Raw genomic sequence first — 24,437 nt, forward strand, 5'->3', positions numbered from 1 at the left:
GGCTTGTCCATTAAAGGGTGCTGTAACCCCCAAAGGGCACTCCAAACAAAATAAAAAAATATTTTCTGTGTTTGTGAATTGTGTGCACTGTGGCTGCACGTGCATCAACAAAGGAGCAGCGCCAAGCTTGCGCCTGTGTCCCATAAGTAAAGGGCCGGCTGGCTCATTTCTTAAAGGGTGGTGTAACCCACAAAGTGCAATAGTGTCCAACAAAAATAAAAAATTATTTTCTGTGTTTGTGTGCGCCTTAGCCGCACGTATATATCAATACAACATAAATGGAGGACCAAACTTTCTCCGATAAAAATAAAATAGGGAAAGATCAAGAACCACTTCCTCCTAGTGCTGTTGCTGCTGCTGGGAGTTGTTCATCATCCCAGAGAGGAAGTAGGAACATCACTACTTTTACTAAACAATTGACCCTCCAACAGTCCCTAGCGAGGAGGATGAAGTACGACAGCAGTCATCCTGAAGCAAAACGTATAACTGAGGCCTTGACTGCTATGTTGGTGTTAGACGTGCGTCCGGTATCCACCATTAGTGCAGTGGGATTTAAACAATTGATGACAGGTGCATAATGTTGACACCCAATTCCAGACCTTAACCCTAAGATTTCTATTGTGGACATTTTGACGGTGTCGTTATTTCATACGGCAGCATTTTAGCTGTGTCCCCAGTTCCAAATCCCATCTAGATTCCACCTGCATCCTCAAAGCAGCAGCGACAAGCGTGCGTCTGTCTGTTAAAGGGTGGTGTAACCCTCAGGGTGCGCTCCACAAACAATAAAAAATTTTTTTTTTTTTTCTGTCTTTGTGAATTGTGTGGGCTGTAGCCGCACCTGCATCCTCAAAGCAGCAGCAACAAGCGTGAGTCTGTCTGTCAAAGGGTGGTGTAACCCCCAAAGTGCACTCCACAAAAAATAAAAAAATATTTTTTTTCTGTCTTTGTGAACTGGAAATGAGTGGAAATTAAGGTTATTGAGGTTAATAATAGCATAGGAGCGGAAAAACCAACACATTCTGTGATTTTAGCTGTTTTTATTCTTTTAAAAAAAAAATACAGATCCAAAACACAGAACCCAAAACACGGAAGGGTGGTTTTGGCAAAACCAATCCAGATCCAAAACACGAAGAAAGATCCAGATCCAAAACCAAAACACGAAAAGTGGCCGGTGCACACGCCTAATATATATATATATATATATGTGTGTGTGTTGTATGTGTTATTACATATATATATGTGCTACATGTGTCACTATATATATATGTGTGCTGTGTGTGTCATTACATATATATGTGCTACATGTGTCATTATATATATATATATATATATATATATATATATATATATGTTGTATGTGTCATTACATATATATATGTGCTACATGTGTCAATATATATATATATATATATATATGTGTTGTATGTGCTACATGTGTCATTACCTATATATGTGCTGCATGTGGCATTACATATAGATGTGCTGCATGTGTCATAACATATATACAGTCAGGGGCATAAATATTGGGACATTGACAGAATTCTCATATTTTGGCCTCTAGTCACCACCACAATGGCTTTGAAATGAAACAAACAAGATGTGCTTTACCTGCAGACTTTCAGATTTAATTTGAGGGTAATTACATCCAAATCAGGTGAACGGTGTAGGAATTACAACGGGTTCTATATGTGCCTCCCACTTTTTAAGGGGCCAAAAGTAATGGGACAAACTAAACAATCCTAAATCTAACTTTCACTTTTTAATACTTTGTTGCAAATCCTTTGCAGGCAATTACAGCCTGAAGTCTGGAACGCATAGACATCACCAGATGCTGGGTTTCATCCCTGGTGATGCTCTGCCAGGTCTCTACTGCAAATGTCTTCAGTTCCTGCTTGTTCTTGGGACATTTTCCCTTCAGTTTTGTCTTCATCAAGTGAAATGCATGCTCAATCGGATTCAGGACAGGGGATTGACTTGGCCATTGCATAACATTCCACTTTTTAGCCTTAAAAAACTCTTTGGTTGCTTTTGCAGTATTCTTCGGGTCATTGTCCATCTGCACTGTGAAGCGCCGTCCAATGAGTTCTGAAGCATTTGACTGAATATGAGCATATAATATTGCCCGAAACACTTCAGAATTCATTCTGCTGCTTTTGTCAGCAGTCACATCATCAATAAATACAAGGGAACCAGTTACATTGGCATCCATACATGCCCACGCCATAACCCTACCACCACCATGCTTCACTGATGAGGTGGTATGGTTTGGATCATGAGCAGTTCCTTTCCTTCTCCATACTCTTCTCTTCCCATCACTCTGTTAATCTTTGTCTCATCTGTCCATAGGATGTTGTTCCAGAACTGTAATGGCTTTTTTAGATATTGTTTGGCAAACTGTAATCTGGTTTTCCTGTTTTTGTGGCTCACCAATGGTTTACATCTTGTGGTGAACCCTCTATATTCACTCTTGTGAAGTCTTCTCTTGGTTGTTGACTTTGACACATATACACCTACCTCCTGGAGAGTGTTCTTGATTTGACCAACTGTTGTGAATGGGTTTTTCTTCACCAAGGAAATAATTCTTCTGTCATCCACCACAGTTGTTTTCCATGGTCTTCCGGGTCCTTTGGTGTTGCTGAGCTATCCGGTGCGTTCTTTCTTTTTAAGAATGTTCCAAACAGTTGATTTGGCCACATCTAATGTTTTTGCTATCTCTGATGGGTTTGTTTTGATTTTTCAGCCTGATAGTGACAACCACAATGTCGACACTAACAAAAGGCCGACATGTTCAAATTGTGGACAGCCAAAATGTTGACAGGTGCATAATGTTGACACCCAATTCCAGACCTTAACCCTAAGATTTCTATTGTGGACATTTTGACGGTGTCGTTATTTCATACGGCAGCATTTTAGCTGTGTCGACAGTTCATGTGTTGTCATTTAGACTGCCCCAGCATTTTGCAGGTGTTGACATGTGGGGTGTGGACATTTTAGCCATATCGACATGATGGTGTTGACCTTTTGACTGTCAACATTGCGATTTCCCACATGATGACAACATCCCAGGTTGATGGTCCCTGGTGAGTCCACAGACCAGCTGTTGGCGGAAGAAAGATGCCAGAACCCAACGGAAGAGGATACGCTAGATTGGTGCGGGCACCTGGAGACACACCAATCAGAAGGTGCCTGATCTTGTCTGAGCACTCAAACTGAGCAGGCTTGGGCCTGGTCACTCTCTGGAAGGCAGATGACTTGGAACACTCGGAGCTATGTTTTGCTTTTTTTCTTCTTCTCTGTTGGAGCTGGGGCCAGTAGGAGGCCATCTTCTCTAGGCCCTTTGTGGGGGCCCACTTCTCCAATGTTACCACAGCAGTAGCAGCACCTGAAGTGCACAGGAATGGTTGTGTAACACCAATGCTAATTCCAGACACCTGCCTGAGTCTACAATTTGTTCCTGGCTTCCATCATCCCTCCACCCATGGCCTGGACTCTGAAAAAGAAAGAAAGCCTTCAACGCAGCCCAAGCTTTCAGCCGGCCACAGTAAGAGAGCCACCATTACATGTCACCGAGCAGACGAGCGCTGTCCCGAAGAAGGCTTTCTCTAGCCCTTCCCATTCTGTGATAGACGTCGCCGATGCCAGCCATTGCCCAAGTCACGAAAGCAAGCAAGAAAGCCAGCGCTTACCTACTAAGGGCCTGTGAGAAAGCAGGCTGAAGGGAAAGCTGCCCGCTTAGTCATCCAGGTGTGATTGCCTTGCCGCTGTAGGGCGCTAGGGGCCAGACATCTGTGAAGATAGAAGAACGTGTTTGAGATGCTGCTGATTAGTAAAATGAATGAGAGAAGTAAGCCAAAGTAAGGCAGGTTGTGAGAGTATGTTTGTGTGGGCAATAAGGAGGAAAAAAAGAGGGAGTAAAAAAGGCTTAAAGAGGCAGCAGCAGCAGCAGCAGGAAGATGTGGCTAGACGAGAGGGTTGGAGGGAGAGAGCCCAGTGCTGTGATGCAGACAGCAAGCAACGTGTGGAAGGTAGTGAATAGCAAGGAGCAGCTGGGCTGGAGAGGTGGATCCTGGCTGCTGCTGGTGACAAGTAGAAAAGGAGCAAGTGAGAGCCTGGTCTCTGCCTACGGCCACACCACCCTGAACACGCCCGATCTCGTCTGATCTCGGAAGCTAAGCAGGGTCAGGCCTGGTTAGTACTTGGATGGGAGACCGCCTGGGAATACCAGGTGCTGTAGGCTTTTGCTTTTTTACTCTGCAACCAGCAGGGGTCGCTCTTCACAGCTTCTCAATCTTCTTCACTTTTTCAAATGCACACTTCTCTCTTTCTTTTACTCACTCACTCACTCACTCACTCACTCACTCATTCATGCCTTTATTCACTTATTTATGACTGCTGCACATCCAGCTCTTTCCAAAACTACACTCAAACTTCACCATTATGTCACCTACTTCTTTTTTCATGCATACAACCCAAAGCATCTAGCACTCTCTCAGCAGCAGCAACCCCATTCCCAACATGGCTGACAGGGCACACACAACTAGGCCGCACTTAGCAGCGCCTTACGTCCCACCTAGGGTTTCCGGCGCAGTCATTTCTCAGCAGATGCTGCAACGGACTGTGCACTATAAGGGTCACCCACCGCACACGTTATACGGCCTCCTCACACCCTTTCCAAGTGTCTGACCTCAAAGTGATGGTCTACATTGCTGGACACCATATTATCCAGTATCAGGTCAGTGCCATAAGTCTGGAGCCATAACCAAAATGCATCTGTTGTTTGGCTGCAATGTCATAGTGAATCCTGCATGTCTGCACTTTTTTTTACTACACGGCCACGCAGCAAACATAGGAACTGGCTGCAGCGCAAGATGTTCACCTGCGGTGACCTTAACGGCATCAGCTGGTTGGCTAAAGGTTGATGCGAGTTCGGTATGTTTTGTCGACAGTAACAATGTTGACAGTCATTATATAGACACCGTAATGTCGACAAGAACAACATATTGACAGACAAAATGTCCTCATGCTCAGAATGTTGACAACCACAATGTTGACACTAACAAAAGGCCGACATGTTCAAATTGTGGACAGCCAAAATGTTGACAGGTGCATAATGTTGACACCCAATTCCAGACCTTAACCCTAAGATTTCTATTGTGGACATTTTGACGGTGTCGTTATTTCATACGGCAGCATTTTAGCTGTGTCGACAGTTCATGTGTTGTCATTTAGACTGCGCCAGCATTTTGCAGGTGTTGACATGTGGGGTGTGGACATTTTAGCCATATTGACATGATGGTATTGACCTTTTGACTGTCAAGATTGCGATTTCCCACATGATGACAACATCCCAGGTTGATGGTCCCTGGTGAGTCCACAGACCAGCTGTTGGCGGAAGAAAGATGCCAGAACCCAACGGAAGAGGATACGCTAGATTGGTGCGGGCACCTGGAGACACACCAATCAGAAGGTACCTGATCTTGTCTGAGCACTCAAACTGAGCAGGCTTGGGCCTGGTCACTCTCTGGAAGGCAGATGACTTGGAACACTCGGAGCTATGTTTTGCTTTTTTTCTTCTTCTCTGTTGGAGCTGGGGCCAGTAGGAGGCCATCTTCTCTAGGCCCTTTGTGGGGGCCCACTTCTCCAATGTTACCACAGCAGTAGCAGCACCTGAAGTGCACAGGAATGGTTGTGTAACACCAATGCTAATTCCAGACACCTGTCTGAGTCTACAATTTGTTCCTGGCTTCCATCATCCCTCCACCCATGGCCTGGACTCTGAAAAAGAAAGAAAGCCTTCAACGCAGCCCAAGCTTTCAGCCGGCCACAGTAAGAGAGCCACCATTCCATGTCACCGAGCAGACGAGCGCTGTCCCGATGAAGGCTTTCTCTAGCCCTTCCCATTCTGTGATAGACGTCGCCGATGCCAGCCATTGCCCAAGTCACGAAAGCAAGCAAGAAAGCCAGCGCTTACCTACTAAGGGCCTGTGAGAAAGCAGGCTGAAGGGAAAGCTGCCCGCTTAGTCATCCAGGTGTGATTGCCTTGCCGCTGTAGGGCGCTAGGGGCCAGACATCTGTGAAGATAGAAGAACGTGTTTGAGATGCTGCTGATTAGTAAAATGAATGAGAGAAGTAAGCCAAAGTAAGGCAGGTTGTGAGAGTATGTTTGTGTTGGGCAATAAGGAGGAAAAAAAGAGGGACTAAAAAAGGCTTAAAGAGGCAGCAGCAGCAGTAGCAAGATGTGGCTAGACGAGAGGGTTGGAGGGAGAGAGCCCAGTGCTGTGATGCAGACAGCAAGCAACGTGTGGAAGGTAGTAAATAGCAAGGAGCAGCTGGGCTGGAGAGGTGGATCCTGGCTGCTGCTGGTGACAAGTAGAAAAGGAGCAAGTGAGAGCCTGGTCTCTGCCTACGGCCACACCACCCTGAACACGCCCGATCTCGTCTGATCTCGGAAGCTAAGCAGGGTCAGGCCTGGTTAGTACTTGGATGGGAGACCGCCTGGGAATACCAGGTGCTGTAGGCTTTTGCTTTTTTACTCTGCAACCAGCAGGGGTCGCTCTTCACAGCTTCTCAATCTTCTTCACTTTTTCAAATGCACACTTCTCTCTTTCTTTTACTCACTCACTCACTCACTCACTCATTCATGCCTTTATTCACTTATTTATGACTGCTGCACATCCAGCTCTTTCCAAAACTACACTCAAACTTCACCATTATGTCACCTACTTCTTTTTTCATGCATACAACCCAAAGCATCTAGCACTCTCTCAGCAGCAGCAACCCCATTCCCAACATGGCTGACAGGGCACACACAACTAGGCCGCACTTAGCAGCGCCTTACGTCCCACCTAGGGTTTCCGGCGCAGTCATTTCTCAGCAGATGCTGCAACGGACTGTGCACTATAAGGGTCACCCACCGCACACGTTATACGGCCTCCTCACACCCTTTCCAAGTGTCTGACCTCAAAGTGATGGTCTACATTGCTGGACACCATATTATCCAGTATCAGGTCAGTGCCATAAGTCTGGAGCCATAACCAAAATGCATCTGTTGTTTGGCTGCAATGTCATAGTGAATCCTGCATGTCTGCACTTTTTTTTACTACATGGCCACGCAGCAAACATAGGAACTGGCTGCAGCGCAAGATGTTCACCTGCGGTGACCTTAACGGCATCAGCTGGTTGGCTAAAGGTTGATGCGAGTTCGGTATGTTTTGTCGACAGTAACAATGTTGACAGTCATTATATAGACACCGTAATGTCGACAAGAACAACATATTGACAGACAAAATGTCCTCATGCTCAGAATGTTGACAACCACAATGTTGACACTAACAAAAGGCCGACATGTTCAAATTGTGGACAGCCAAAATGTTGACAGGTGCATAATGTTGACACCCAATTCCAGACCTTAACCCTAAGATTTCTATTGTGGACATTTTGACGGTGTCGTTATTTCATACGGCAGCATTTTAGCTGTGTCGACAGTTCATGTGTTGTCATTTAGACTGCGCCAGCATTTTGCAGGTGTTGACATGTGGGGTGTGGACATTTTAGCCATATTGACATGATGGTATTGACCTTTTGACTGTCAAGATTGCGATTTCCCACATGATGACAACATCCCAGGTTGATGGTCCCTGGTGAGTCCACAGACCAGCTGTTGGCGGAAGAAAGATGCCAGAACCCAACGGAAGAGGATACGCTAGATTGGTGCGGGCACCTGGAGACACACCAATCAGAAGGTACCTGATCTTGTCTGAGCACTCAAACTGAGCAGGCTTGGGCCTGGTCACTCTCTGGAAGGCAGATGACTTGGAACACTCGGAGCTATGTTTTGCTTTTTTTCTTCTTCTCTGTTGGAGCTGGGGCCAGTAGGAGGCCATCTTCTCTAGGCCCTTTGTGGGGGCCCACTTCTCCAATGTTACCACAGCAGTAGCAGCACCTGAAGTGCACAGGAATGGTTGTGTAACACCAATGCTAATTCCAGACACCTGTCTGAGTCTACAATTTGTTCCTGGCTTCCATCATCCCTCCACCCATGGCCTGGACTCTGAAAAAGAAAGAAAGCCTTCAACGCAGCCCAAGCTTTCAGCCGGCCACAGTAAGAGAGCCACCATTCCATGTCACCGAGCAGACGAGCGCTGTCCCGATGAAGGCTTTCTCTAGCCCTTCCCATTCTGTGATAGACGTCGCCGATGCCAGCCATTGCCCAAGTCACGAAAGCAAGCAAGAAAGCCAGCGCTTACCTACTAAGGGCCTGTGAGAAAGCAGGCTGAAGGGAAAGCTGCCCGCTTAGTCATCCAGGTGTGATTGCCTTGCCGCTGTAGGGCGCTAGGGGCCAGACATCTGTGAAGATAGAAGAACGTGTTTGAGATGCTGCTGATTAGTAAAATGAATGAGAGAAGTAAGCCAAAGTAAGGCCGGTTGTGAGAGTATGTTTGTGTGGGCAATAAGGAGGAAAAAATGAGGGAGTAAAAAAGGCTTAAAGAGGCAGCAGCAGCAGCAGCAGGAAGATGTGGCTAGACGAGAGGGTTGGAGGGAGAGAGCCCAGTGCTGTGATGCAGACAGCAAGCAACGTGTGGAAGGTAGTGAATAGCAAGGAGCAGCTGGGCTGGAGAGGTGGATCCTGGCTGCTGCTGGTGACAAGTAGAAAAGGAGCAAGTGAGAGCCTGGTCTCTGCCTACGGCCACACCACCCTGAACACGCCCGATCTCGTCTGATCTCGGAAGCTAAGCAGGGTCAGGCCTGGTTAGTACTTGGATGGGAGACCGCCTGGGAATACCAGGTGCTGTAGGCTTTTGCTTTTTTACTCTGCAACCAGCAGGGGTCGCTCTTCACAGCTTCTCAATCTTCTTCACTTTTTCAAATGCACACTTCTCTCTTTCTTTTACTCACTCACTCACTCACTCACTCATTCATGCCTTTATTCACTTATTTATGACTGCTGCACATCCAGCTCTTTCCAAAACTACACTCAAACTTCACCATTATGTCACCTACTTCTTTTTTCATGCATACAACCCAAAGCATCTAGCACTCTCTCAGCAGCAGCAACCCCATTCCCAACATGGCTGACAGGGCACACACAACTAGGCCGCACTTAGCAGCGCCTTACGTCCCACCTAGGGTTTCCGGCGCAGTCATTTCTCAGCAGATGCTGCAACGGACTGTGCACTATAAGGGTCACCCACCGCACACGTTATACGGCCTCCTCACACCCTTTCCAAGTGTCTGACCTCAAAGTGATGGTCTACATTGCTGGACACCATATTATCCAGTATCAGGTCAGTGCCATAAGTCTGGAGCCATAACCAAAATGCATCTGTTGTTTGGCTGCAATGTCATAGTGAATCCTGCATGTCTGCACTTTTTTTTACTACACGGCCACGCAGCAAACATAGGAACTGGCTGCAGCGCAAGATGTTCACCTGCGGTGACCTTAACGGCATCAGCTGGTTGGCTAAAGGTTGATGCGAGTTCGGTATGTTTTGTCGACAGTAACAATGTTGACAGTCATTATATAGACACCGTAATGTCGACAAGAACAACATATTGACAGACAAAATGTCCTCATGCTCAGAATGTTGACAACCACAATGTTGACACTAACAAAAGGCCGACATGTTCAAATTGTGGACAGCCAAAATGTTGACAGGTGCATAATGTTGACACCCAATTCCAGACCTTAACCCTAAGATTTCTATTGTGGACATTTTGACGGTGTCGTTATTTCATACGGCAGCATTTTAGCTGTGTCGACAGTTCATGTGTTGTCATTTAGACTGCGCCAGCATTTTGCAGGTGTTGACATGTGGGGTGTGGACATTTTAGCCATATTGACATGATGGTATTGACCTTTTGACTGTCAAGATTGCGATTTCCCACATGATGACAACATCCCAGGTTGATGGTCCCTGGTGAGTCCACAGACCAGCTGTTGGCGGAAGAAAGATGCCAGAACCCAACGGAAGAGGATACGCTAGATTGGTGCGGGCACCTGGAGACACACCAATCAGAAGGTACCTGATCTTGTCTGAGCACTCAAACTGAGCAGGCTTGGGCCTGGTCACTCTCTGGAAGGCAGATGACTTGGAACACTCGGAGCTATGTTTTGCTTTTTTTCTTCTTCTCTGTTGGAGCTGGGGCCAGTAGGAGGCCATCTTCTCTAGGCCCTTTGTGGGGGCCCACTTCTCCAATGTTACCACAGCAGTAGCAGCACCTGAAGTGCACAGGAATGGTTGTGTAACACCAATGCTAATTCCAGACACCTGTCTGAGTCTACAATTTGTTCCTGGCTTCCATCATCCCTCCACCCATGGCCTGGACTCTGAAAAAGAAAGAAAGCCTTCAACGCAGCCCAAGCTTTCAGCCGGCCACAGTAAGAGAGCCACCATTCCATGTCACCGAGCAGACGAGCGCTGTCCCGAAGAAGGCTTTCTCTAGCCCTTCCCATTCTGTGATAGACGTCGCCGATGCCAGCCATTGCCCAAGTCACGAAAGCAAGCAAGAAAGCCAGCGCTTACCTACTAAGGGCCTGTGAGAAAGCAGGCTGAAGGGAAAGCTGCCCGCTTAGTCATCCAGGTGTGATTGCCTTGCCGCTGTAGGGCGCTAGGGGCCAGACATCTGTGAAGATAGAAGAACGTGTTTGAGATGCTGCTGATTAGTAAAATGAATGAGAGAAGTAAGCCAAAGTAAGGCAGGTTGTGAGAGTATGTTTGTGTTGGGCAATAAGGAGGAAAAAAAGAGGGAGTAAAAAAGGCTTAAAGAGGCAGCAGCAGCAGCAGGAAGATGTGGCTAGACGAGAGGGTTGGAGGGAGAGAGCCCAGTGCTGTGATGCAGACAGCAAGCAACGTGTGGAAGGTAGTGAATAGCAAGGAGCAGCTGGGCTGGAGAGGTGGATCCTGGCTGCTGCTGGTGACAAGTAGAAAAGGAGCAAGTGAGAGTCTGGTCTCTGCCTACGGCCACACCACCCTGAACACGCCCGATCTCATCTGATCTCGGAAGCTAAGCAGGGTCAGGCCTGGTTAGTACTTGGATGGGAGACCGCCTGGGAATACCAGGTGCTGTAGGCTTTTGCTTTTTTACTCTGCAACCAGCAGGGGTCGCTCTTCACAGCTTCTCAATCTTCTTCACTTTTTCAAATGCACACTTCTCTCTTTCTTTTACTCACTCACTCACTCACTCACTCACTCACTCACTCATTCATGCCTTTATTCACTTATTTATGACTGCTGCACATCCAGCTCTTTCCAAAACTACACTCAAACTTCACCATTATGTCACCTACTTCTTTTTTCATGCATACAACCCAAAGCATCTAGCACTCTCTCAGCAGCAGCAACCCCATTCCCAACATGGCTGACAGGGCACACACAACTAGGCCGCACTTAGCAGCGCCTTACGTCCCACCTAGGGTTTCCGGCGCAGTCATTTCTCAGCAGATGCTGCAACGGACTGTGCACTATAAGGGTCACCCACCGCACACGTTATACGGCCTCCTCACACCCTTTCCAAGTGTCTGACCTCAAAGTGATGGTCTACATTGCTGGACACCATATTATCCAGTATCAGGTCAGTGCCATAAGTCTGGAGCCATAACCAAAATGCATCTGTTGTTTGGCTGCAATGTCATAGTGAATCCTGCATGTCTGCACTTTTTTTTACTACACGGCCACGCAGCAAACATAGGAACTGGCTGCAGCGCAAGATGTTCACCTGCGGTGACCTTAACGGCATCAGCTGGTTGGCTAAAGGTTGATGCGAGTTCGGTATGTTTTGTCGACAGTAACAATGTTGACAGTCATTATATAGACACCGTAATGTCGACAAGAACAACATATTGACAGACAAAATGTCCTCATGCTCAGAATGTTGACGACCACAATGTCGACACTAACAAAAGGCCGACATGTTCAAATTGTGGACAGCCAAAATGTTGACAGGTGCATAATGTTGACACCCAATTCCGGACCTTAACCCTAAGATTTCTATTGTGGACATTTTGACGGTGTCGTTATTTCATACGGCAGCATTTTAGCTGTGTCGACAGTTCATGTGTTGTCATTTAGACTGCCCCAGCATTTTGCAGGTGTTGACATGTGGGGTGTGGACATTTTAGCCATATCGATATGATGGTGTTGACCTTTTGACTGTCAACATTGCGATTTCCCACATGATGACAACATCCCAGGTTGATGGTCCCTGGTGAGTCCACAGACCAGCTGTTGGCGGAAGAAAGATGCCAGAACCCAACGGAAGAGGATACGCTAGATTGGTGCGGGCACCTGGAGACACACCAATCAGAAGGTGCCTGATCTTGTCTGAGCACTCAAACTGAGCAGGCTTGGGCCTGGTCACTCTCTGGAAGGCAGATGACTTGGAACACTCGGAGCTATGTTTTGCTTTTTTTCTTCTTCTCTGTTGGAGCTGGGGCCAGTAGGAGGCCATCTTCTCTAGGCCCTTTGTGGGGGCCCACTTCTCCAATGTTACCACAGCAGTAGCAGCACCTGAAGTGCACAGGAATGGTTGTGTAACACCAATGCTAATTCCAGACACCTGTCTGAGTCTACAATTTGTTCCTGGCTTCCATCATCCCTCCACCCATGGCCTGGACTCTGAAAAAGAAAGAAAGCCTTCAACGCAGCCCAAGCTTTCAGCCGGCCACAGTAAGAGAGCCACCATTACATGTCACCGAGCAGACGAGCACTGTCCCGAAGAAGGCTTTCTCTAGCCCTTCCCATTCTGTGATAGACGTCGCCGATGCCAGCCATTGCCCAAGTCACGAAAGCAAGCAAGAAAGCCAGCGCTTACCTACTAAGGGCCTGTGAGAAAGCAGGCTGAAGGGAAAGCTGCCCGCTTAGTCATCCAGGTGTGATTGCCTTGCCGCTGTAGGGCGCTAGGGGCCAGACATCTGTGAAGATAGAAGAACGTGTTTGAGATGCTGCTGATTAGTAAAATGAATGAGAGAAGTAAGCCAAAGTAAGGCAGGTTGTGAGAGTATGTTTGTGTGGGCAATAAGGAGGAAAAAAAGAGGGAGTAAAAAAGGCTTAAAGAGGCAGCAGCAGCAGTAGCAAGATGTGGCTAGACGAGAGGGTTGGAGGGAGAGAGCCCAGTGCTGTGATGCAGACAGCAAGCAACGTGTGGAAGGTAGTGAATAGCAAGGAGCAGCTGGGCTGGAGAGGTGGATCCTGGCTGCTGCTGGTGACAAGTAGAAAAGGAGCAAGTGAGAGTCTGGTCTCTTCCTACGGCCACACCACCCTGAACACGCCCGATCTCGTCTGATCTCGGAAGCTAAGCAGGGTCAGGCCTGGTTAGTACTTGGATGGGAGACCGCCTGGGAATACCAGGTGCTGTAGGCTTTTGCTTTTTTACTCTGCAACCAGCAGGGGTCGCTCTTCACAGCTTCTCAATCTTCTTCACTTTTTCAAATGCACACTTCTCTCTTTCTTTTACTCACTCACTCACTCACTCACTCACTCATTCATGCCTTTATTCACTTATTTATGACTGCTGCACATCCAGCTCTTTCCAAAACTACACTCAAACTTCACCATTATGTCACCTACTTCTTTTTTCATGCATACAACCCAAAGCATCTAGCACTCTCTCAGCAGCAGCAACCCCATTCCCAACATGGCTGACAGGGCACACACAACTAGGCCGCACTTAGCAGCGCCTTACGTCCCACCTAGGGTTTCCGGCGCAGTCATTTCTCAGCAGATGCTGCAACGGACTGTGCACTATAAGGGTCACCCACCGCACACGTTATACGGCCTCCTCACACCCTTTCCAAGTGTCTGACCTCAAAGTGATGGTCTACATTGCTGGACACCATATTATCCAGTATCAGGTCAGTGCCATAAGTCTGGAGCCATAACCAAAATGCATCTGTTGTTTGGCTGCAATGTCATAGTGAATCCTGCATGTCTGCACTTTTTTTTACTACATGGCCACGCAGCAAACATAGGAACTGGCTGCAGCGCAAGATGTTCACCTGCGGTGACCTTAACGGCATCAGCTGGTTGGCTAAAGGTTGATGCGAGTTCGGTATGTTTTGTCGACAGTAACAATGTTGACAGTCATTATATAGACACCGTAATGTCGACAAGAACAACATATTGACAGACAAAATGTCCTCATGCTCAGAATGTTGACAACCACAATGTTGACACTAACAAAAGGCCGACATGTTCAAATTGTGGACAGCCAAAATGTTGACAGGTGCATAATGTTGACACCCAATTCCAGACCTTAACCCTAAGATTTCTATTGTGGACATTTTGACGGTGTCGTTATTTCATACGGCAGCATTTTAGCTGTGTCGACAGTTCATGTGTTGTCATTTAGACTGCGCCAGCATTTTGCAGGTGTTGACATGTGGGGTGTGGACATTTTAGCCATATTGACATGATGGTATTGACCTTTTGACTGTCAAGATTGCGATTTCCCACATGATGACAACATCCCAGGTTGATGGTCCCTGGTGAGTCCACAGACCAGCTGTTGGCGGAAGAAAGATGCCAGAACCCAACGGAAGAGGATACGCTAGATTGGTGCGGGCACCTGGAGACACACCAATCAGAAGGTACCTGATCTTGTCTGAGCACTCAAACTGAGCAGGCTTGGGCCTGGTCACTCTCTGGAAGGCAGATGACTTGGAACACTCGGAGCTATGTTTTGCTTTTTTTCTTCTTCTCTGTTGGAGCTGGGGCCAGTAGGAGGCCATCTTCTCTAGGCCCTTTGTGGGGGCCCACTTCTCCAATGTTACCACAGCAGTAGCAGCACCTGAAGTGCACAGGAATGGTTGTGTAACACCAATGCTAATTCCAGACACCTGTCTGAGTCTACAATTTGTTCCTGGCTTCCATCATCCCTCCACCCATGGCCTGGACTCTGAAAAAGAAAGAAAGCCTTCAACGCAGCCCAAGCTTTCAGCCGGCCACAGTAAGAGAGCCACCATTCCATGTCACCGAGCAGACGAGCGCTGTCCCGATGAAGGCTTTCTCTAGCCCTTCCCATTCTGTGATAGACGTCGCCGATGCCAGCCATTGCCCAAGTCACGAAAGCAAGCAAGAAAGCCAGCGCTTACCTACTAAGGGCCTGTGAGAAAGCAGGCTGAAGGGAAAGCTGCCCGCTTAGTCATCCAGGTGTGATTGCCTTGCCGCTGTAGGGCGCTAGGGGCCAGACATCTGTGAAGATAGAAGAACGTGTTTGAGATGCTGCTGATTAGTAAAATGAATGAGAGAAGTAAGCCAAAGTAAGGCAGGTTGTGAGAGTATGTTTGTGTTGGGCAATAAGGAGGAAAAAAAGAGGGAGTAAAAAAGGCTTAAAGAGGCAGCAGCAGCAGCAGGAAGATGTGGCTAGACGAGAGGGTTGGAGGGAGAGAGCCCAGTGCTGTGATGCAGACAGCAAGCAACGTGTGGAAGGTAGTGAATAGCAAGGAGCAGCTGGGCTGGAGAGGTGGATCCTGGCTGCTGCTGGTGACAAGTAGAAAAGGAGCAAGTGAGAGTCTGGTCTCTGCCTACGGCCACACCACCCTGAACATGCCCGATCTCGTCTGATCTCGGAAGCTAAGCAGGGTCAGGCCTGGTTAGTACTTGGATGGGAGACCGCCTGGGAATACCAGGTGCTGTAGGCTTTTGCTTTTTTACTCTGCAACCAGCAGGGGTCGCTCTTCACAGCTTCTCAATCTTCTTCACTTTTTCAAATGCACACTTCTCTCTTTCTTTTACTCACTCACTCACTCACTCACTCACTCACTCACTCACTCACTCACTCACTCATTCATGCCTTTATTCACTTATTTATGACTGCTGCACATCCAGCTCTTTCCAAAACTACACTCAAACTTCACCATTATGTCACCTACTTCTTTTTTCATGCATACAACCCAAAGCATCTAGCACTCTCTCAGCAGCAGCAACCCCATTCCCAACATGGCTGACAGGGCACACACAACTAGGCCGCACTTAGCAGCGCCTTACGTCCCACCTAGGGTTTCCGGCGCAGTCATTTCTCAGCAGATGCTGCAACGGACTGTGCACTATAAGGGTCACCCACCGCACACGTTATACGGCCTCCTCACACCCTTTCCAAGTGTCTGACCTCAAAGTGATGGTCTACATTGCTGGACACCATATTATCCAGTATCAGGTCAGTGCCATAAGTCTGGAGCCATAACCAAAATGCATCTGTTGTTTGGCTGCAATGTCATAGTGAATCCTGCATGTCTGCACTTTTTTTTACTACATGGCCACGCAGCAAACATAGGAACTGGCTGCAGCGCAAGATGTTCACCTGCGGTGACCTTAACGGCATCAGCTGGTTGGCTAAAGGTTGATGCGAGTTCGGTATGTTTTGTCGACAGTAACAATGTTGACAGTCATTATATAGACACCGTAATGTCGACAAGAACAACATATTGACAGACAAAATGTCCTCATGCTCAGAATGTTGACAACCACAATGTTGACACTAACAAAAGGCCGACATGTTCAAATTGTGGACAGCCAAAATGTTGACAGGTGCATAATGTTGACACCCAATTCCAGACCTTAACCCTAAGATTTCTATTGTGGACATTTTGACGGTGTCGTTATTTCATACGGCAGCATTTTAGCTGTGTCGACAGTTCATGTGTTGTCATTTAGACTGCGCCAGCATTTTGCAGGTGTTGACATGTGGGGTGTGGACATTTTAGCCATATTGACATGATGGTATTGACCTTTTGACTGTCAAGATTGTGATTTCCCACATGATGACAACATCCCAGGTTGATGGTCCCTGGTGAGTCCACAGACCAGCTGTTGGCGGAAGAAAGATGCCAGAACCCAACGGAAGAGGATACGCTAGATTGGTGCGGGCACCTGGAGACACACCAATCAGAAGGTACCTGATCTTGTCTGAGCACTCAAACTGAGCAGGCTTGGGCCTGGTCACTCTCTGGAAGGCAGATGACTTGGAACACTCGGAGCTATGTTTTGCTTTTTTTCTTCTTCTCTGTTGGAGCTGGGGCCAGTAGGAGGCCATCTTCTCTAGGCCCTTTGTGGGGGCCCACTTCTCCAATGTTACCACAGCAGTAGCAGCACCTGAAGTGCACAGGAATGGTTGTGTAACACCAATGCTAATTCCAGACACCTGTCTGAGTCTACAATTTGTTCCTGGCTTCCATCATCCCTCCACCCATGGCCTGGACTCTGAAAAAGAAAGAAAGCCTTCAACGCAGCCCAAGCTTTCAGCCGGCCACAGTAAGAGAGCCACCATTCCATGTCACCGAGCAGACGAGCGCTGTCCCGAAGAAGGCTTTCTCTAGCCCTTCCCATTCTGTGATAGACGTCGCCGATGCCAGCCATTGCCCAAGTCACGAAAGCAAGCAAGAAAGCCAGCGCTTACCTACTAAGGGCCTGTGAGAAAGCAGGCTGAAGGGAAAGCTGCCCGCTTAGTCATCCAGGTGTGATTGCCTTGCCGCTGTAGGGCGCTAGGGGCCAGACATCTGTGAAGATAGAAGAACGTGTTTGAGATGCTGCTGATTAGTAAAATGAATGAGAGAAGTAAGCCAAAGTAAGGCAGGTTGTGAGAGTATGTTTGTGTTGGGCAATAAGGAGGAAAAAAAGAGGGAGTAAAAAAGGCTTAAAGAGGCAGCAGCAGCAGCAGGAAGATGTGGCTAGACGAGAGGGTTGGAGGGAGAGAGCCCAGTGCTGTGATGCAGACAGCAAGCAACGTGTGGAAGGTAGTGAATAGCAAGGAGCAGCTGGGCTGGAGAGGTGGATCCTGGCTGCTGCTGGTGACAAGTAGAAAAGGAGCAAGTGAGAGTCTGGTCTCTGCCTACGGCCACACCACCCTGAACATGCCCGATCTCGTCTGATCTCGGAAGCTAAGCAGGGTCAGGCCTGGTTAGTACTTGGATGGGAGACCGCCTGGGAATACCAGGTGCTGTAGGCTTTTGCTTTTTTACGCTGCAACCAGCAGGGGTCGCTCTTCACAGCTTCTCAATCTTCTTCACTTTTTCAAATGCACACTTCTCTCTTTCTTTTACTCACTCACTCACTCACTCACTCACTCACTCATTCATGCCTTTATTCACTTATTTATGACTGCTGCACATCCAGCTCTTTCCAAAACTACACTCAAACTTCACCATTATGTCACCTACTTCTTTTTTCATGCATACAACCCAAAGCATCTAGCACTCTCTCAGCAGCAGCAACCCCATTCCCAACATGGCTGACAGGGCACACACAACTAGGCCGCACTTAGCAGCGCCTTACGTCCCACCTAGGGTTTCCGGCGCAGTCATTTCTCAGCAGATGCTGCAACGGACTGTGCACTATAAGGGTCACCCACCGCACACGTTATACGGCCTCCTCACACCCTTTCCAAGTGTCTGACCTCAAAGTGATGGTCTACATTGCTGGACACCATATTATCCAGTATCAGGTCAGTGCCATAAGTCTGGAGCCATAACCAAAATGCATCTGTTGTTTGGCTGCAATGTCATAGTGAATCCTGCATGTCTGCACTTTTTTTTACTACATGGCCACGCAGCAAACATAGGAACTGGCTGCAGCGCAAGATGTTCACCTGCGGTGACCTTAACGGCATCAGCTGGTTGGCTAAAGGTTGATGCGAGTTCGGTATGTTTTGTCGACAGTAACAATGTTGACAGTCATTATATAGACACCGTAATGTCGACAAGAACAACATATTGACAGACAAAATGTCCTCATGCTCAGAATGTTGACAACCACAATGTTGACACTAACAAAAGGCCGACATGTTCAAATTGTGGACAGCCAAAATGTTGACAGGTGCATAATGTTGACACCCAATTCCAGACCTTAACCCTAAGATTTCTATTGTGGACATTTTGACGGTGTCGTTATTTCATACGGCAGCATTTTAGCTGTGTCGACAGTTCATGTGTTGTCATTTAGACTGCGCCAGCATTTTGCAGGTGTTGACATGTGGGGTGTGGACATTTTAGCCATATTGACATGATGGTATTGACCTTTTGACTGTCAAGATTGTGATTTCCCACATGATGACAACATCCCAGGTTGATGGTCCCTGGTGAGTCCACAGACCAGCTGTTGGCGGAAGAAAGATGCCAGAACCCAACGGAAGAGGATACGCTAGATTGGTGCGGGCACCTGGAGACACACCAATCAGAAGGTACCTGATCTTGTCTGAGCACTCAAACTGAGCAGGCTTGGGCCTGGTCACTCTCTGGAAGGCAGATGACTTGGAACACTCGGAGCTATGTTTTGCTTTTTTTCTTCTTCTCTGTTGGAGCTGGGGCCAGTAGGAGGCCATCTTCTCTAGGCCCTTTGTGGGGGCCCACTTCTCCAATGTTACCACAGCAGTAGCAGCACCTGAAGTGCACAGGAATGGTTGTGTAACACCAATGCTAATTCCAGACACCTGTCTGAGTCTACAATTTGTTCCTGGCTTCCATCATCCCTCCACCCATGGCCTGGACTCTGAAAAAGAAAGAAAGCCTTCAACGCAGCCCAAGCTTTCAGCCGGCCACAGTAAGAGAGCCACCATTCCATGTCACCGAGCAGACGAGCGCTGTCCCGATGAAGGCTTTCTCTAGCCCTTCCCATTCTGTGATAGACGTCGCCGATGCCAGCCATTGCCCAAGTCACGAAAGCAAGCAAGAAAGCCAGCGCTTACCTACTAAGGGCCTGTGAGAAAGCAGGCTGAAGGGAAAGCTGCCCGCTTAGTCATCCAGGTGTGATTGCCTTGCCGCTGTAGGGCGCTAGGGGCCAGACATCTGTGAAGATAGAAGAACGTGTTTGAGATGCTGCTGATTAGTAAAATGAATGAGAGAAGTAAGCCAAAGTAAGGCAGGTTGTGAGAGTATGTTTGTGTGGGCAATAAGGAGGAAAAAAAGAGGGACTAAAAAAGGCTTAAAGAGGCAGCAGCAGCAGCAGGAAGATGTGGCTAGACGAGAGGGTTGGAGGGAGAGAGCCCAGTGCTGTGATGCAGACAGCAAGCAACGTGTGGAAGGTAGTAAATAGCAAGGAGCAGCTGGGCTGGAGAGGTGGATCCTGGCTGCTGCTGGTGACAAGTAGAAAAGGAGCAAGTGAGAGTCTGGTCTCTGCCTACGGCCACACCACCCTGAACACGCCCGATCTCGTCTGATCTCGGAAGCTAAGCAGGGTCAGGCCTGGTTAGTACTTGGATGGGAGACCGCCTGGGAATACCAGGTGCTGTAGGCTTTTGCTTTTTTACTCTGCAACCAGCAGGGGTCGCTCTTCACAGCTTCTCAATCTTCTTCACTTTTTCAAATGCACACTTCTCTCTTTCTTTTACTCACTCACTCACTCACTCACTCACTCACTCACTCACTCATTCATGCCTTTATTCACTTATTTATGACTGCTGCACATCCAGCTCTTTCCAAAACTACACTCAAACTTCACCATTATGTCACCTACTTCTTTTTTCATGCATACAACCCAAAGCATCTAGCACTCTCTCAGCAGCAGCAACCCCATTCCCAACATGGCTGACAGGGCACACACAACTAGGCCGCACTTAGCAGCGCCTTACGTCCCACCTAGGGTTTCCGGCGCAGTCATTTCTCAGCAGATGCTGCAACGGACTGTGCACTATAAGGGTCACCCACCGCACACGTTATACGGCCTCCTCACACCCTTTCCAAGTGTCTGACCTCAAAGTGATGGTCTACATTGCTGGACACCATATTATCCAGTATCAGGTCAGTGCCATAAGTCTGGAGCCATAACCAAAATGCATCTGTTGTTTGGCTGCAATGTCATAGTGAATCCTGCATGTCTGCACTTTTTTTTACTACACGGCCACGCAGCAAACATAGGAACTGGCTGCAGCGCAAGATGTTCACCTGCGGTGACCTTAACGGCATCAGCTGGTTGGCTAAAGGTTGATGCGAGTTCGGTATGTTTTGTCGACAGTAACAATGTTGACAGTCATTATATAGACACCGTAATGTCGACAAGAACAACATATTGACAGACAAAATGTCCTCATGCTCAGAATGTTGACAACCACAATGTTGACACTAACAAAAGGCCGACATGTTCAAATTGTGGACAGCCAAAATGTTGACAGGTGCATAATGTTGACACCCAATTCCAGACCTTAACCCTAAGATTTCTATTGTGGACATTTTGACGGTGTCGTTATTTCATACGGCAGCATTTTAGCTGTGTCGACAGTTCATGTGTTGTCATTTAGACTGCGCCAGCATTTTGCAGGTGTTGACATGTGGGGTGTGGACATTTTAGCCATATTGACATGATGGTATTGACCTTTTGACTGTCAAGATTGCGATTTCCCACATGATGACAACATCCCAGGTTGATGGTCCCTGGTGAGTCCACAGACCAGCTGTTGGCGGAAGAAAGATGCCAGAACCCAACGGAAGAGGATACGCTAGATTGGTGCGGGCACCTGGAGACACACCAATCAGAAGGTACCTGATCTTGTCTGAGCACTCAAACTGAGCAGGCTTGGGCCTGGTCACTCTCTGGAAGGCAGATGACTTGGAACACTCGGAGCTATGTTTTGCTTTTTTTCTTCTTCTCTGTTGGAGCTGGGGCCAGTAGGAGGCCATCTTCTCTAGGCCCTTTGTGGGGGCCCACTTCTCCAATGTTACCACAGCAGTAGCAGCACCTGAAGTGCACAGGAATGGTTGTGTAACACCAATGCTAATTCCAGACACCTGTCTGAGTCTACAATTTGTTCCTGGCTTCCATCATCCCTCCACCCATGGCCTGGACTCTGAAAAAGAAAGAAAGCCTTCAACGCAGCCCAAGCTTTCAGCCGGCCACAGTAAGAGAGCCACCATTCCATGTCACCGAGCAGACGAGCGCTGTCCCGAAGAAGGCTTTCTCTAGCCCTTCCCATTCTGTGATAGACGTCGCCGATGCCAGCCATTGCCCAAGTCACGAAAGCAAGCAAGAAAGCCAGCGCTTACCTACTAAGGGCCTGTGAGAAAGCAGGCTGAAGGGAAAGCTGCCCGCTTAGTCATCCAGGTGTGATTGCCTTGCCGCTGTAGGGCGCTAGGGGCCAGACATCTGTGAAGATAGAAGAACGTGTTTGAGATGCTGCTGATTAGTAAAATGAATGAGAGAAGTAAGCCAAAGTAAGGCAGGTTGTGAGAGTATGTTTGTGTTGGGCAATAAGGAGGAAAAAAAGAGGGAGTAAAAAAGGCTTAAAGAGGCAGCAGCAGCAGCAGGAAGATGTGGCTAGACGAGAGGGTTGGAGGGAGAGAGCCCAGTGCTGTGATGCAGACAGCAAGCAACGTGTGGAAGGTAGTGAATAGCAAGGAGCAGCTGGGCTGGAGAGGTGGATCCTGGCTGCTGCTGGTGACAAGTAGAAAAGGAGCAAGTGAGAGTCTGGTCTCTGCCTACGGCCACACCACCCTGAACATGCCCGATCTCGTCTGATCTCGGAAGCTAAGCAGGGTCAGGCCTGGTTAGTACTTGGATGGGAGACCGCCTGGGAATACCAGGTGCTGTAGGCTTTTGCTTTTTTACGCTGCAACCAGCAGGGGTCGCTCTTCACAGCTTCTCAATCTTCTTCACTTTTTCAAATGCACACTTTTCTCTTTCTTTTACTCACTCACTCACTCACTCACTCACTCATTCATGCCTTTATTCACTTATTTATGACTGCTGCACATCCAGCTCTTTCCAAAACTACACTCAAACTTCACCATTATGTCACCTACTTCTTTTTTCATGCATACAACCCAAAGCATCTAGCACTCTCTCAGCAGCAGCAACCCCATTCCCAACATGGCTGACAGGGCACACACAACTAGGCCGCACTTAGCAGCGCCTTACGTCCCACCTAGGGTTTCCGGCGCAGTCATTTCTCAGCAGATGCTGCAACGGACTGTGCACTATAAGGGTCACCCACCGCACACGTTATACGGCCTCCTCATACCCTTTCCAAGTGTCTGACCTCAAAGTGATGGTCTACATTGCTGGACACCATATTATCCAGTATCAGGTCAGTGCCATAAGTCTGGAGCCATAACCAAAATGCATCTGTTGTTTGGCTGCAATGTCATAGTGAATCCTGCTTGTCTGCACTTTTTTTTACTACACGGCCACGCAGCAAACATAGGAACTGGCTGCAGCGCAAGATGTTCACCTGCGGTGACCTTAACGGCATCAGCTGGTTGGCTAAAGGTTGATGCGAGTTCGGTATGTTTTGTCGACAGTAACAATGTTGACAGTCATTATATAGACACCGTAATGTCGACAAGAACAACATATTGACAGACAAAATGTCCTCATGCTCAGAAAGTTGACAACCACAATGTCGACACTAACAAAAGGCCGACATGTTCAAATTGTGGACAGCCAAAATGTTGACAGGTGCATAATGTTGACACCCAATTCCAGACCTTAACCCTAAGATTTCTATTGTGGACATTTTGACGGTGTCGTTATTTCATACGGCAGCATTTTAGCTGTGTCGACAGTTCATGTGTTGTCATTTAGACTGCGCCAGCATTTTGCAGGTGTTGACATGTGGGGTGTGGACATTTTAGCCATATTGACATGATGGTATTGACCTTTTGACTGTCAAGATTGCGATTTCCCACATGATGACAACATCCCAGGTTGATGGTCCCTGGTGAGTCCACAGACCAGCTGTTGGCGGAAGAAAGATGCCAGAACCCAACGGAAGAGGATACGCTAGATTGGTGCGGGCACCTGGAGACACACCAATCAGAAGGTACCTGATCTTGTCTGAGCACTCAAACTGAGCAGGCTTGGGCCTGGTCACTCTCTGGAAGGCAGATGACTTGGAACACTCGGAGCTATGTTTTGCTTTTTTTCTTCTTCTCTGTTGGAGCTGGGGCCAGTAGGAGGCCATCTTCTCTAGGCCCTTTGTGGGGGCCCACTTCTCCAATGTTACCACAGCAGTAGCAGCACCTGAAGTGCACAGGAATGGTTGTGTAACACCAATGCTAATTCCAGACACCTGTCTGAGTCTACAATTTGTTCCTGGCTTCCATCATCCCTCCACCCATGGCCTGGACTCTGAAAAAGAAAGAAAGCCTTCAACGCAGCCCAAGCTTTCAGCCGGCCACAGTAAGAGAGCCACCATTCCATGTCACCGAGCAGACGAGCGCTGTCCCGATGAAGGCTTTCTCTAGCCCTTCCCATTCTGTGATAGACGTCGCCGATGCCAGCCATTGCCCAAGTCACGAAAGCAAGCAAGAAAGCCAGCGCTTACCTACTAAGGGCCTGTGAGAAAGCAGGCTGAAGGGAAAGCTGCCCGCTTAGTCATCCAGGTGTGATTGCCTTGCCGCTGTAGGGCGCTAGGGGCCAGACATCTGTGAAGATAGAAGAACGTGTTTGAGATGCTGCTGATTAGTAAAATGAATGAGAGAAGTAAGCCAAAGTAAGGCCGGTTGTGAGAGTATGTTT

General features: G+C 48.0%; 9 non-coding genes across 9 annotated transcripts; all 9 read left to right on the top strand.

The window, feature by feature from the left end:
- The first annotated feature begins 4,118 nt into the window (after window positions 1–4,118).
- Window positions 4,119–4,237, top strand: LOC148442172 (5S ribosomal RNA). Its single transcript, XR_015875902.1, has one exon. It is a non-coding gene; the product is annotated as a 5S ribosomal RNA (ribosomal RNA).
- A 2,164-nt stretch (window positions 4,238–6,401) lies between these two features.
- Window positions 6,402–6,520, top strand: LOC148442173 (5S ribosomal RNA). Its single transcript, XR_015875847.1, has one exon. It is a non-coding gene; the product is annotated as a 5S ribosomal RNA (ribosomal RNA).
- A 2,158-nt stretch (window positions 6,521–8,678) lies between these two features.
- On the top strand, window positions 8,679–8,797 carry LOC148442174 (5S ribosomal RNA). The gene has a single exon (XR_015875858.1). It is a non-coding gene; the product is annotated as a 5S ribosomal RNA (ribosomal RNA).
- A 2,156-nt stretch (window positions 8,798–10,953) lies between these two features.
- On the top strand, window positions 10,954–11,072 carry LOC148442175 (5S ribosomal RNA). Its single transcript, XR_015875841.1, has one exon. It is a non-coding gene; the product is annotated as a 5S ribosomal RNA (ribosomal RNA).
- Window positions 11,073–13,239: 2,167 nt separating this feature from the next.
- On the top strand, window positions 13,240–13,358 carry LOC148442176 (5S ribosomal RNA). The gene has a single exon (XR_015875859.1). It is a non-coding gene; the product is annotated as a 5S ribosomal RNA (ribosomal RNA).
- A 2,160-nt stretch (window positions 13,359–15,518) lies between these two features.
- Window positions 15,519–15,637, top strand: LOC148442177 (5S ribosomal RNA). Its single transcript, XR_015875852.1, has one exon. It is a non-coding gene; the product is annotated as a 5S ribosomal RNA (ribosomal RNA).
- Window positions 15,638–17,821: 2,184 nt separating this feature from the next.
- Window positions 17,822–17,940, top strand: LOC148442178 (5S ribosomal RNA). Its single transcript, XR_015875853.1, has one exon. It is a non-coding gene; the product is annotated as a 5S ribosomal RNA (ribosomal RNA).
- A 2,163-nt stretch (window positions 17,941–20,103) lies between these two features.
- LOC148442179 (5S ribosomal RNA) lies at window positions 20,104–20,222 on the top strand. Its single transcript, XR_015875861.1, has one exon. It is a non-coding gene; the product is annotated as a 5S ribosomal RNA (ribosomal RNA).
- Window positions 20,223–22,394: 2,172 nt separating this feature from the next.
- On the top strand, window positions 22,395–22,513 carry LOC148442180 (5S ribosomal RNA). Its single transcript, XR_015875854.1, has one exon. It is a non-coding gene; the product is annotated as a 5S ribosomal RNA (ribosomal RNA).
- The last annotated feature ends 1,924 nt before the right edge of the window (window positions 22,514–24,437 follow it).

This window comes from Taudactylus pleione, unplaced genomic scaffold (assembly GCF_031769625.1).
Source record: "Taudactylus pleione unplaced genomic scaffold, aTauple2 ptg001597l, whole genome shotgun sequence".
NCBI lineage: Eukaryota > Metazoa > Chordata > Amphibia > Anura > Myobatrachidae > Taudactylus > Taudactylus pleione.